A 15,298-nucleotide genomic window follows, 5' to 3' on the forward strand; every position below is an offset into this window, starting at 1 on the left:
ATGCAAAAGATAATAAAGAGAGAACATTTCCCTACCCAAGAGCAACTGCCTGAGGAGCTAGTGCCCACAGCCCCTCACCACATAATATTGTAAGTGTTCTGAAACATCGTGTAGAGATTCTTACTCATTAGACTAATTTTCTTTCCAGAATGCTACATAAGGTAACTGAAAAACTAATTTCTATTTCTTACAGGTTTTCATTCCAAACAAGTCATTTAAACAGAAAATCATTTAGTTTTAAAAGATTAACTTTTGAGACAGGGATGAAAAGTTTAAAGGGAAGAAAACAAAGACAAGGACACATGAATAATATATACAAATAAAGCTTTCAGAGCTTACTCAAAGGGTATTTTAAAGGTAGTCAGGCTTGACTTTAACATGTATACTTAAAGAAAACTGTTTGCTCATCTTTAAATTAAATTAGATCTTTTTCACCTATGATTCAAGGAAGATATTTATTTCTTAATACTTAACAACAAAGCAAACCCTCAGAATAGAGCAAACTCTCAAAATAATGCAAAAACAGTACATTTAAGATTTTAATTGCGTATATGTTGTATTATTTAATGCATAGTACATTTTATGTAACATATACAGTGACATATAACTTAACTATGGGGCTATGTCTTGAGATCCCCATCCTTAGTCAGTTTCTTCTTGCACACACATCATAATGTTCTTAGATAAACCTAAATATTAAAGTTACTAAGTTGGTTGTTGTTGTACTCAAAAGACAAAGATGTAAAAATAAAATGTCTGAGGCTGCTACCAGCATGAGATGACATATAGTTTTTCAGTAAGTCTTTTTTTTAAAAAAGAGTACTCTAATGATAAGTAATATAGTAAAGAACATAAATCAGTAACATAGTTATTATCATTATTTGATAATATGTACTATACATAGTTGTGTGTACTATACTTTTATATGATGGAGAGTGCAGTAGGTTTATTTACACCAGTATCCCCACAAACACTTAAATGATGTGTAGCATTATGTTATGACAGCTGCAAAAGTCTGTGTGATAGGAATTTTTTTAGCTCTGTTCTAATTTTTATATGACCACACTCACACGTATAGTCTGTCATTGGATAAAATGTTCTTATGGGGCACATGACTATATTCATGTTACCAAGCCTGGCATCTTCAATTGTACCAACTCACCACTCATTTAGTCATCCTATGAAGAAAAATGATTCATGTAAAGGGCTCATGAGCAGGCCCGGCATATAGGAGGCAGGTTAAAATTGTTATTTTTTAAAATTATTTCCTATAAGAATTTCTCTTTTCTCTTCCTAGATGTAAAAAATCAACACATATAATGAAGATCTAAGATAGTTACTCTAATAGTGCCAAACTTCATCAAATGAAAATTTAAAATAAAAAATAAAACTGGTAGAGGTATATTAAAGTTTCTCAGGCAGTAAATGTTTCTACAAATATACAAATATATATATTACAATGAGAACTTCCATTACATAAGGTAGGTTAGTCAACTTTACATCACTGTGAAAAAATACCTGAGGAAATCAACTTAGAGGAAAGATTTATTGGGGCTCATAATTTCACAGCTTCCAGTCCATGGTCAGTTGACTCCAGTACTTTGGGGCCTGTAATAAGGCAGTATATTATTATGTCAATGAGTACGTGGCCTGGACTAAGAGGTGGAGGAAACAGCTCATCTTTTGTTGGCTAGGAAGCAAAGACAGAGGAAGCGGCCAGGACTCTAACCAACGACCTGCTAAAGGACAAAACTCTACTCGCCTAATTCTCACCCTTAGTCCTCACCTCTTAAAGGTTCTATCACCTCCCAAATGTGACACAAGCTACTGACAGAGCCTTCAGTACATGGCCTTAGGATAGCTTTAAGATTCAAACCATAATATACGGATAATGAGAAAGGGGTTTTCTATACACTTAAATTAATGTCACCATAGCAAAAGAAAGGGACATACTTAGACAGTTAAACACAGACACACAGACACACACACACAAACACACACATACACACACATATACGCTTACTTGGCAGGGAATTCTTTTCTAAATTTTGAGAATCTTAAGAACAAGTGCGAGATTGCACTCATTAATACAATCTTGTTTCCTAGTTAGTATTATCATGAATCCTGTATCCCAGTAAAATTTCTTAATTCTATCATGGTGCAGTCATAGACACCACTATGCTAGGCCAATTATAATGACCTTGACGAGATGTCCTCTAGCCTCTCTCTACCTAAACTAGTCTTCCTAGCTAGTCCTTTTACTTACTATACACTATACAGCATGTTAAAGTACATAACAGATAGTAAATACTTGGTGATTATTTTATTTCATTCATTCTGAGAATTTGTCTTCCATTTTTTTCTTCTCCCTTCATTTGAATTTTATTGTTTTGCGATGCTTTACTGAAGTAAAACTTTATTTTAATGCCTCCATGGTTATTAAGCAACATACATTTATAATTTCCACCAACTCATTTTACATATGTTAATTGGATCAAATAATTAGTCTTGTAATTTTTCTTTTTAAAAACCTAATTTTCATGGATAAACTAGTTAAGTTCTTAAATTTAAGTAAAATATTACAATTTGTACATTGTATGAAAATTAGCACAGTTGTGGGTGGCAATGAATTATAAGAAAGGCTACTGGGATATAAATTAGAAAATGTAAGTCCTAGATTTAATTGCATTACTTACAAGCTGTGTAATCCTGAGCAAAATAGCTACATTCTCTAAAGCTGTATTTTCTCATCCCCCAAATGAGGAATGAGGATTTTTCCTGCCTATAATATAAATTTATTTCACTGATCAGACAAAATGATGAATTTAAAATAATATTAATAATGCAGAGCTACTGACCGATTATTATGGTAACTAATCAGAAAATTTCCTGGATGTGGACTTTGGTATGTAGAGAATGTCACTTTGCCAAAATAGTCTACAGATGAAAATCACAATTACATCAAATATGCTGAACAACATTGACAGGCTAGACAGCAAAATAAAACTGTTTGTTGTTGTTGTTGTTGTTCTCCAAGAACAAGAGATGTATGAGTAAATAAGTTCAGTTATAATCCTGAGACTGTAGGAAATTTTCCAGATACCAATTTAACTCATAATTCAACAGAATAGACCGAAATGTAACCCGAATGGAACATGTCATCAGATGACTTTGTAACATATTCTGAGTCAGCCCACAGACATGATTAGTTTGTTAGTGAAGGGAAAATAGAATGAGGTACTAGAAAGAGTATTCAAAATGTTGAACACTATACACATTTCATACATGAAGTGCTTCCTAAGATAATTTATGTTCTATCAATAATTTCTATTGTCTTTCTATTCCACAGAAATATATTGCTTCTTTATTCTTCCAGTACCAAAGAAAATAAGTCAGTGCCAGACCTGAATGGTCTCTTGGAAACCTATGGCTACTTAGAAAGAGAATCATTTGGGGAATGTATGGGAATCCGCTGTGATTTGCTCATGTTTCTTCCTATAAAGTTCAAGCAGCTAGATATAAAACTTCTGGGCTAGAGTAACCCATCTTAAACAAGTGCTCTGGTGTAAGATAAAATGGGACTAAAGTCTGGGCAACATGGTGGCTGCTTCCTATATAGGCCAGTTATTATAGCCTCAGAGCTGTTGAAAACAAACACACAAAAATGAAACAAAGCCCTCTCAAAAGAAAGAAAGAAAGAAAACTTCATATGTTTACCAATTTTCATTTTTCCCCCTTTTTTTCTTAAGATGAGATCTCTCTTCATTGCCCAGGGAGAAACAAAATCATAGGCGCGAATGATTCTCCTGATTCACCTCCAGAGTAACTGGATTACCAGAATATTCCACCATGCCCAGATATCTACCACTTTTAATGCTATTTTATTTTTAATTTTACTACTACCAACCTTATTGTTAATGATAATTTCTGACCCTCCACCATCACCCGACTCCCATATTCTAGGCTAGACCTAACCCTATTCTTAATTGATAAGTAAGTCACAGGTATAGGCTCTTCTGCTTTTTTAACTTTGGGCTTCAACTTTAATCACTCTGATGTACCCATCTCTATATTATCTGTTGAAATCATATCTTTGTTTGTTGTTTTATTATACCAGCAAAGATTTCTGTACCCATCTAGACAAGGCAAGTAAGCATAGACATCTCTCCTCATCTGTACCTTTCTTTGAATGTTAGAAAAACTTGACCTGCTGATTCAGAGCCCTTTTCTCCCTATCAGTTCTCACTTGCTGTCTTTTCATATAACCATGCCAACTGCACTTTCTAGACTCAGTAGAATGCTCCTGAGGATGGCCCCAAGTATTGGCATTGCAGGTACAAATCTGCTTTGTCTCCTCCTCATCCCTCTGTTCTTCCTGCTGCAACCAATTTTTTTTAAAAAGAATCTTGTTTAGAGAACTGGAACATTAGCATAAATTTCCACCAGGCATGATCAGAGGAAGAACAAGTGATGGCTAAGTACATGACAAGGGCATTGCAAAGACTCCTTTATGTTTTAGAAAAGAGAAATTTACACTACAAAATAACATAAGAATATACTAATTATGAACATGGTAATAGAATAATATTAGCTGCTTTTTATGACTACCATTTGTTACTTTCCATTAATAGACACTATATTAGCTTCATATATATTTTTTCCAGCTTCCACAACACTATGGGTAGGCATTATTACCTCAGATTTATAAAAGAGTAAACTGTAGCTTAGTACTGTTAACTCATCAAAAATTTACTATTAATATGTGAACAGGGACTGGAAATTATCCCAGTTACAAGACTCCAAAATTTTTGCTACTCACTTTTCTTACAGAAAAATATGCTGTAGGACTAAACAAACAAACAAATAATATATGTATGTGTTTATGTATTTGTATGTATATACATACACACACACACACATATATATATATACATAGAGACAGAGAAAGGTGTGTGTGTGTGTGTGTGTGTGTGTGCGCGTGCATAATTAACACTATGTGGAGATGATGTAATGATATTGGTTAATAGGGATAGAAAAATACAGGAGAAACAAGAGATTATGACAAATTATTACAAAGCATTTTCTGTTATATTTTCTGTTGATAGTCATACATTTGCATATTAAATTTAACCTGGCTATAAGAGTTAATAGACCCTGAGAACTAGGAAATATGTTCTCAAAATGTATTTCTGTGTTTCAACAATTGTATTAGGATGCAAGGACAGGAATAGAAAGCAGTCTGTTCAATTAAAGATTATCATGCTCAGAGTAATTCTTGCAAATGGAGAGACATTTAAAAAAATGGCATCCAATCACTCTGATATAATGCTGACATCTCTGTAAGAAAACTTACAAACACTAATATATTAAATGCAATCTAGTGAAGTTTTGTAGAGTTCAACTTTATGATAGATGAGTGTAACATTTAAACTATACCATGTTTAATTTCACTGAATAAATCAAACCATGACCTAGGAAGTTGAAAATTTGAGTTAAGTCTGAGTATTTCTTACTATTATCTGTAGGACTTTGAGAAAACTGACAAAATGATTAGCGCCATAGTGATTTCATTAAAAAAGAGCATAATCTTTAATTATTAGTACAAATATGTGGATTAAGTAAGATAATACTTATAAAACATTCTTCTGTGGTTTGATCCCTACTATTATCATTATGCTACTTAAAACATATAAAACAATTTTGCACTGTAAATTTTCCCATTGGTTCTATTCTATAGATAGATGCACATAGAACTTCTCGTTGTGAATCATAACGAACAAGGTTGATTAATCGCAAGTCTAAATATGAATAATAGTTTTTCAAGGGAATACTAGAACAGCCAAATTTCTGTGAAACCCCATTATATTTAATTATATTAATGTAATTATGTTTAATTATAGGGAATGTTTAACAAACATTGTTATTTGATTTGTGGTATATATTAAATAACCAAAGACAAAAATAGAAAATTAATTTACACAAAAGAAGCTACTTCATAAATTATTCATTTTTGAATGTTTGTAGCTGACTTACGAATGACACTACTAAGTGCCTCAATTGTGACTGCAGCCTAAGGTCAGGTTCACAGCAGGAATGAGTTTGGATTACTTTGTTACTTGTAACCAACAAGAATCTGAAAATGACTTTTAGGCAATAAAATTATGTAAAACTAATTTAAACGCTGCCTGATAAGAGTTGCTATTCATTGCATTATCCAGTGTGTTTGATTTCTACCACACCAGCAAAAATTTAGGTAAAGAAAGGGCTGGCTGTGAAAATTTAGTATGGAAAGGTGAATTAATAGAGATAAAATATTACATTAGTTTCAGACGCACTTATATCGAAGACAAGTAGGAAGAGTATTCTGTATAAAATAAACTGTGAGGGAAGTTTATGAAAAGAGAATTTTTAAATATTAACAAAAGATCAAGAGTTCACTTAAATGAAGACTCTCAAATTAAATATGCATTATTTTATCTATAAATAAAATAATAAAACGATTTTCTTTCCTCTTTATTTGGATGTAAAAGCAAGCCTTTTTTTTCCTCCTAATGCTGCTTTGGGGTAAGACTTAATGTTTTTATCTGCAGATAAACATTGACAATATTTATTACCACAATGGATATTAAGAACAGCCTCAGAAAAACCCGCAAATCAAACTCTATCATGTAAAAGTTATTTCAGAAATTTTATTCTTCAAAATAAACTTGGTGAGATTATTCTGTTTTAACTGGCATAAAACTCAAGGTCTATCTCTTTAGTTCAGATAAACTATATATTTAAAAAGATAAATACCTTATATAATACAGTGACTACATAAGCATTTTGTACAAAGTTTCAGTTTATGCCTATTTGTTCTTTGATTCTCATATAAAGATAAGCAGTAGCAGTAATATTTTATTGCACCTCTATCATGAATCTCAAGTTGGATATTGATTTGAGCCAAGAGAATGAAAGATATTCACTTTAAGATTATCAGACTAAAAATAATCTGAAGATGGTGATACTTTTTACCTCCCCCCTTTCCTTTCTTCTATTTCTCCTTCCCTCCCTCACTCCCTCTTTCTTTCTTGTAATAGTATCAAGTTTATCTCTTTTTTAAAATTTTTTTTAGTTGTTCGGCAGACACAACATCTTTGTTTGCATGTGGTGCTGGGGATCGAACCCAGGCTGCACGCATGCCAGGTGAGCGCGCTACCGCTTGAGCCACATCCCCAGCCCTCAAGTTTATCTCTTGATACTTTTAATCTTTTATAAAGTCAGTCATTGGAGTCTTGTGACAAACATCAAACCCAAATACCACACAGAAGACTCCTGACCAAGACCCAACTCTGTTTCATATCTCAAGCTACATCCTGGATAAGTCTTGATTTCTATCTTAGTGGCTCTCAAACTTTAGTACATATCAGAATCACCTGAGGTGCTTGTGCAAGCACAGATTGTTAAGAACTCTTCAATAGGAATGAGATGTTTTCTGAGAAGGAATTTCTAATTATTTCTGATGATGCTAATCAAGCTGGCCCAGGAACTACACAGCGAAAATTATTCTAGCTATGGTAGTTTCTGACATATTGAACAGTGAATCTTGTTTTTCTAACTTTTGCTTTTATTACTTTCTTTGCTCAGAACTAATAATATTATATGTCTATCTCTGAGTTATTATTTGAAAAAGATAGAAATATATATATATATATATATAGTAAATATATATTGTTTATTTATACACACACACACACACACACACACACACACATATATATATATATATATATATATATATATATATATACACATTATTTATTTATTTTGGTACTAGGAATTGAACCACCCAGAGGTGCTTAACCACTGAGCCACATCCCTAGCCATTTTTTTTTAAATTTTTATTTTTATATTGAGACAGGATCTTGCCGAGTTGCTCAGGGCCTGGTTAAGTTGCTGAGCCCAGACATTCAGCCTCAGCCCCCTGAGTGTCCAGTATTACAGGTGCATAGCCAGGACACTCAGTGAAAAATTTATATTTTAACTTCTTAGTCTTTCAGGCTGAGCTAAAGCCCCACTTCTATGCTCTCGTATAATATAGTGCAATTCTCTCTTAATTTACTATGTTTTAAAATTAATCGCTCATTAATTCTGGTAACTTATTCATCAGATTGTGAATGTCTCAAGGACAAAGTCCAACTGTAGTTAATACTGGCATTCGGTGTTAGTCTTTTATTGCTGTGTTGAAATGCTTGAGATTGAGTACTGTATAAAGAAAAGTGGTTTATTCAGTTCACACTTTTTGATGCTGAAAATTCAAGATTGGGTGACCTTATCAGTTTGACTTCTGGAGAGGGTCTTATCACACTGAAGGCATCATAGTAGAAACACATGAGAGAAGGAGATCACAGATCACATGGTAGGTAGGAAGCCAGAGGGAGAGAAGTGGAGAAAAAAAAGACAAACAGAAAGCAAACTACAGAAGGAAGGACCAGTAATGACAGGCCCCGTCTCTTACAGGTTGCACTACTTCTAACTGGCACCTACTAAAGACCAAGCTCCCAAAATATGAAACTTTGGGTAATAGTCCCAATAAATATAGGCATTCCAAATGTGCATAAAACATAGACATTGACTTGGAACACTCACTTTATATTCCTATATACAAACTTTCAATGAGATCAACAATTGCCAACATAGTAATAAAGAACTAAATGTAAAGAATGTCCCAAATAAAATTCACAGGAAGAGGATGGTAGAAATTAATCACACTGGAGTGACAAATAAGTGCCAAACATAAGTCTTCTGACAAGTGCTACCCAGAAAAAGTCTAGTGTGAAAGAAGGTAAGCGACAGACTGAAATTAGTCAAAGATCATTGCTTTGTATGGAAGTTGATATGCAGATATGACCTTCAAGGTCAGGCCCTGAAATAGAACTTCTTGATTTGACAATATAAATGTCTACACAGCATTGTTTTAGTCACCTTTTTCTCTGTGACTGTGACTAAAGGATCTGACCAGAACAACAGAAGTGGAGGAAGAGTTTATTTTATGGCTCATGGTTTCAGAGGTCTTAGTCCAGAGAAGGCTGGTTCCACTCCTTGGGGCTCCAGGTGAGCCAAAACATCATGTAGCAGAGAGAGACTCCAGCTCCAGATACAAAATATATACCCAATTAACCACGCCCCCAATTAACCACTTCCTCCAGCCACATCCCACCTGCCTCTAGTTAACACCCAGTTAATCCCATCAGTGATTAATCCACTGATTGGGTTAAGACTCTCACAATCCAATCATTTCTCCTCTGAAACTTCTTGCATGGTCTCACATGTGAGCTTTTGGGTGACACCTCATATCCAAACCATAACAAGCATGTAATAAATTTAAATGATTTTTAATTAGAAAATAAATTTGTTCTACTCTTATTCCAGGCTGTGGATACTGTTGTAGTATAGCCTCTAAATAGCATTTGAACACATAAAAGATCTATTTTTCTTAGATATTACTTTTCCCAGGCCTAGATTAATATTAAGTGTTCCAATATTTCAGATATGTACAAATTATTACAATCTCATTACATTTCTAAAATAATAGAAAAATCACAATCCTGTCCTGCACTGCAGTTTCATTATGTCTCAGTGGAAGGTGAAGGGGGGGAAGTTGCAGGAAATGCTGTAGGCAGTTCTTCATTACATAGATTTCTGTAAGGAAAAAAAAAACTCATGCAAGGTAAAGAGACAGGGATAAGGGTCAAGAAAGTAAAAACCTAGGGACTAGTTAAGATTGGTCATTTTCAATTTATAAGACATGTGTAGTAACAACGGAACAACTAGAAATCAGGAAAATAAATATTTTCATTAAGTATCCTTGTAGCTTCAGATTCAAAAATACCACCCTGTCTCTCTGGGGACTTTGATTGCCAGACTGAACTTTTATAGAAGATAATTAGGGCTCACAAGAAAACAATGTGATGATCAATAAGACTTTATGGGTTGTACTTACGCTCTAATGATATCCTGGAAAACCCTAGGGCAAAATAATGGTTCTCATCACTGATGGGGTTCATGGGTCCTTTAGCATCTCTCTGCTACCTTTTCTGCATTTATTCTTAGTGGCTGTTTTAAGGCTGTATATTTGCACAATCCATTTCACCCAGAATGCCTGCTCCTCATAGAGAATCAGGACAGTAGTCTGGAGGACTGCTGTAGAAGTGTAGATATGAAGAATCAATGCACACCAAACACTTTGTTCTTATGACAGAGAATTATAAATGTACTGCTAGCTCCTGAGGTCAAAGACATTCATGGATGTGGATAAGAACAGGTTCTTAGTGGTTCTCATCTCTACTAACAAACCATTAGAACAAGCTGTTCTTCTCCGGTATCTTTCACAAGCTGAGAGAGCATATGCTGAAGATTAAATAATAGAAGTGTGTGTGTGTGTGTGTGTGTGTTTGTGTGTGTGTGTGTGTGTGTGTGTGTGTGTGTGTGTGTGTGAGAGAGAGAGAGAGAGAGAGAGAGAGAGAGAGAGAGAGAGAGAGAGAGAGAGAGAGATGAGGGAGCTCGTAGTAGTACACAAAGAAGAAGGAAAACTTCATAGCAGGAAAACAGGTCTTTTAACTTCTGTTCACCATCAGAGCTCTAATCATTAAAAAGTTTCCTTATAAATAGTCTGAAAGGATCACTTTATATTTTTTCCTAAGTTCTACTTTTATTAAAGAAATCTATTTTTAAATCATCTGCTAACATTTAATATTCCACCCTGATTTGAAACTAGCAACTCATTCAGCTAGAATGAATCAAAGGAATGGGTAAAAAGGCATGTTTAAAGGGATTAAATTATTGTAACTGGAAAAGAACATTATGACTGAAATGTCAAGAAGTGGATTGGAATATTTTAAATTTGTCATATTGAAACATGCTGTTTCTAGTCAACTGCAACATTGTATATGTATATTACATGCTGGTTATTCTTAGTGTTCATACATTTTTTGTATCAGCATGCTATTAGAAAAACTGCTTTTAAAATGTGGTGGTTTTTTATTATAATAGAGACTGGTATGATTTTTTAATTAAGTTGCATGATGTTTTTCTCATGAGCTCTAGGATGAAGAGGTAAGAGAGAAAGAAAATGTATATGTTAAAAAGTAGAGTACATTCTTAGAAAATTCTGAAAAAGACATTTGTCTCTATAAGTCAAAATTCTAGGAATTTTTGAGTCTGATCATGTGATCCAAACTTTGAGAGTGGGTCTACCTTATTCCTCATTTGTGCTGAATTTATCCCAATACCTTTTTCCAGTGACACTTAGATTAATGAGATTTTGAGTATTAACTTTACTTCAGGAATTGGTCCTTAACTTCAGAAATTGATCCAAGAGAGCAACCACCCCATTAAATGACTAAAACTCAGAGTCAAACTTTTAAACAAAAGTCAAGCTTACATATTCTTCTGTCTTATTACTTTCTGTATTGTTACAAATTTTAACTCCCTTTTATCATACCAATGAATCAAATAACAGTTGTTTGTTTTCACTGATTGACAAGGAATACGACAATAGAATAAATTGTCTAGTTTGGTTTTCTGTATTTTTAAAGTTTTTCTTCCACAATGACTGATCTTTTTTTCCCATATTTTCACTTGTCTCATATTTCTCCCATAATTGCCTAACACCTCAATATAGTTACTACTTTTCATATTGTACACAAAAGATGACATGGTTCATCTTGAAAAGTTGCAATTATTGTGCAGAACACAGTTGCAGAGTCTGGAACAATTTCAGAAAAGTCAAATCAAATGAAAATATTTATGAGCACGCACTTTGGTGAGAGCATTTGAGGATACAAAGGAACATAAATGCTTAAGATCTCTTCATTACTAGGAAACTTGAGACACTTGTAAGAAACTTCTGGCTCAGTAAAGGATTGATAGTACATTCACTATTAGGAGAGGAAATGACCATAAATTAGTAATTAATTGCTAAAAATATAAAGAGCACATTAAGTATTCAGAGGACAGAAATATCACTTCACATTATGTTGATGAGAGGAGTCAATACTTCAGCAGTTTGAGATAAGTTAAGAGATTTGGGTATGTGATGGTGGAAAGCCACAGAAAGGCTGAAGTCAGGAACACCGGAAGCAACTCAAATAAGACACACAGAAAGGAGAAATGTGCAGACCGCAAATCAGTTGTAGTGCTTTACAGACAATGAATGTTCAGTTTTGGCAACAGAGGAGAAATTAAATAACAAGAACTTGGAAACTGTCAGTAGGGAATTAGAGACGTGGTTTCTGATCAAGAAAGTATCATGGTCAAAGCAGAGTTTACTGTTGATTAATAAGTTACCACGGGCTTCCCTATTGGGAATGATCATAGAGTTGCTCACTAAATCAGAAAAGGGATTTTGAAGAATGGGGCGACTGTTGGTATCAGGGCTTTGTAAAAGTTTCTATCACGCCTGATTCTCCTGAGAGGTAGTGGAGGGGAAGGACTCTGCTTCTCACTTTCCCTAACATGGTAAGTTCCTGAAGCCTACTGCATACTCAAGTGTGGAGAGCAAAAATATCTAAGAATTACTGAGATAAAGTGTATTTCCATTGTCTAATTCATTAATATTTACCTTTTAACAAGTGGAGATGAGGAAATACAACCAATAACCCACTTGCACATCTACATGTATGCATGCACACGCACAACATACCCCTTCATAGACACACATTATTTTGGTTTGCTATGCCGTGTTCCCCAAAGTTCACGTGTGAGAAAATATGAGAGGGTTCAGAGGGAAAATGATTGGGGTATGACAGACTTAACCCAATCAGAGAATTAGTCACCTGATGGGGTTAATTGAATGGTAACTAGAGGCAGGTGTGTGTGGCTGGAGGAAGTGGCTAATTGGGGGTGTGGCCATGAGGTATATATTTTGTATCTGGAGCTGGAGTCTCCCTCTCTGCTTTATGGTTATTATGAGGTGAGCTGCCTCCCTCTGCCACCCTCTTCCACCATGATGTTCTGCCTCACTTTGAACCCTGAGGAGTGGAGCCTACTGTCTGTGGATTGAGACCTCTAAAATAGTGAGCCCCCAAATAAAATTTTCCTTTTCTACAGTTATTCTGGTTGGGTCTTTCGGTAGCAGCAACAAAAAATTTGACTAAAACAATGGCTCTTGCTCTTCTGCAACTTTCAATCCAGAGGGAATTATATATATATAAACTAAACATACAAACAGATGTGTAATTTAGTAATATATTAGAAGTGTGAAAAAAATCAGACAGACTTGACTGAGTGTGTATTCACATGCATCAGAAGAAAGTAATATTAGGAAAACTTCCCGGAGAAATGCACATTAACTAGGTCAAAGTAACTAGAGGAATGGTTTCTGGGGAAGGGGGAGAAATCTATGTGGTGTCACAAGGGAAGGAGCAATGAGGTGTTTGTGGTACAGAAATATTGCAAATTTAACTAGAAAAGCAATTAAGAGCAAACATAGTATGAGAGAAAGCTTACAAAATCATCATAGATGAGCAAGAAGTTAACAATATGGGTATTACTATAATAAAGCTTTAAAATATTTTACTTCTATTCTATGCTATGGTCTGATTAATTGTATACCCCCAAAATCCATGTACTGAAATTTTTACCCCCAAAGGGATAGAATTCAGAGGCAGGACATTTGAAAAAAGTGATTAGATCACAAGGGTAGAACCTCAAGAATGGAACAGGTGTCTTATAAAAGAAACTTCAGAAAGTTTCTTTCTTATTTCTGATACATAAAAACATAAACATTATATGTATTAATGGGGCACCATACGATGCTTTTATTATGTGTGCCTTATGTAATATTTAAGTCCAGTTAAACATCTATTTCCTTCCTCAGTCATCTAGTATTTTTTCATAGTGAAAATATCTACCATCTTTTTTTTATAGCTTAGCCCCTCCTACCATTTGAGTACACAGCCCAATAAACAGGTTCTCACAAAACAAACAAAAAATCTTGATGCTTTGATGTAGGAATCCCAAGGATTCAAAAGTGAGAAATAAATTCATTTTGTTTCTAAGCTTCCCAATTTATTTCATAATAGCAACCTGAACTGAAGGAAACAGACTAAAAACGGGGCATTTTAATGATTACTATGCTTAGGGTTTGGGTAAGAGACCAGAGGCAGGCAAGTGTGCCTGAAGGAAGATCAATTAAGAAGCCACTGTGGTACTCTACATAAGAAATGATGGTATCCCTGGAGAAAAGTGGAAGAGCTTAGAGGAGCACAGAAGGTAGGAGGAATATTCAATACTGTTTATTGTGGATTATGGATTGGAGATAAAGTGAAAGGAGATCTGAGTGAATCCTCAGGTCTTATGTTTACAACAGAGTGGGAGGTATGATTTAGGAAACAGGAAATCAGAGTAGTAAGAACAAAACTTTGGAAGAAAGGGGCTTTGGAAACTGTGATTCCAGGTGGGACATGCTATATTGGAGATGGCTGTGAGACAACCAGTGGTTGAATAAGTATCCAGAGAACAAAGGACATGTTTGGGCTCAAAACATAAAATTTAGTGAAAGGAAATAAAAATAGAACTAAACTCTGAAAAATTCAGGCATTTAATGCTATGGATGAGAGCATGAATCCGAAAGTTTATAGAGATAGGAGGAAAGCCAGAACAGAGTGGTGTTGCAATTCAAGGGAATAATTCATCACATTATAACATGTGATTTGCTTTTCTCTTTTCCCTTTGTGATAGCTTCTTTTTTTTCAGATTTTTATTAGTGCATTATAGTTTACCTAATGGTGAGATTTGTTGTTGCATATTCTCACACACAATATAACTATAAAATTTTACAATATCATTCCTCAATATTTAACCTTTCCCTAGAATGGGATTTTTTTTCTTTTTCTTTTTTAATTAAAAATTAGTTATGCATGACAGTAGAATGCATTTTGACACATTGTGCACAAAAGGAACACAACTTCTCATTCCTCTGGCTGTATATGGTGCAGAATTACATTAGTAGTGAATTTTACGTGTATATCAGGTAAATTTAGAGTGGGATTTTTTTCTTTTTTTCTTGAGGTGCTGGGGATTGAACCCAGGGCCTTGTGCTTGCAAGGCAAGCACTCTTCCAACAAAGCTATGTCTCTAGCCCCTACCATGGGATATTTTTTAATTTAATTGATTTAATTTTTTAAAAAATACATGACAGCAGAATGCATTACGATTCTTATTACACGTATACAGCACAATTTTTCATATCTCTGGTTGTACATAAATTATGTTGACACCAATTCTTGTCTTCATACATGTACTTTGGATAATGATT

Source organism: Ictidomys tridecemlineatus, chromosome 9 (assembly GCF_052094955.1).
Source record: "Ictidomys tridecemlineatus isolate mIctTri1 chromosome 9, mIctTri1.hap1, whole genome shotgun sequence".
Lineage (NCBI taxonomy): Eukaryota > Metazoa > Chordata > Mammalia > Rodentia > Sciuridae > Ictidomys > Ictidomys tridecemlineatus.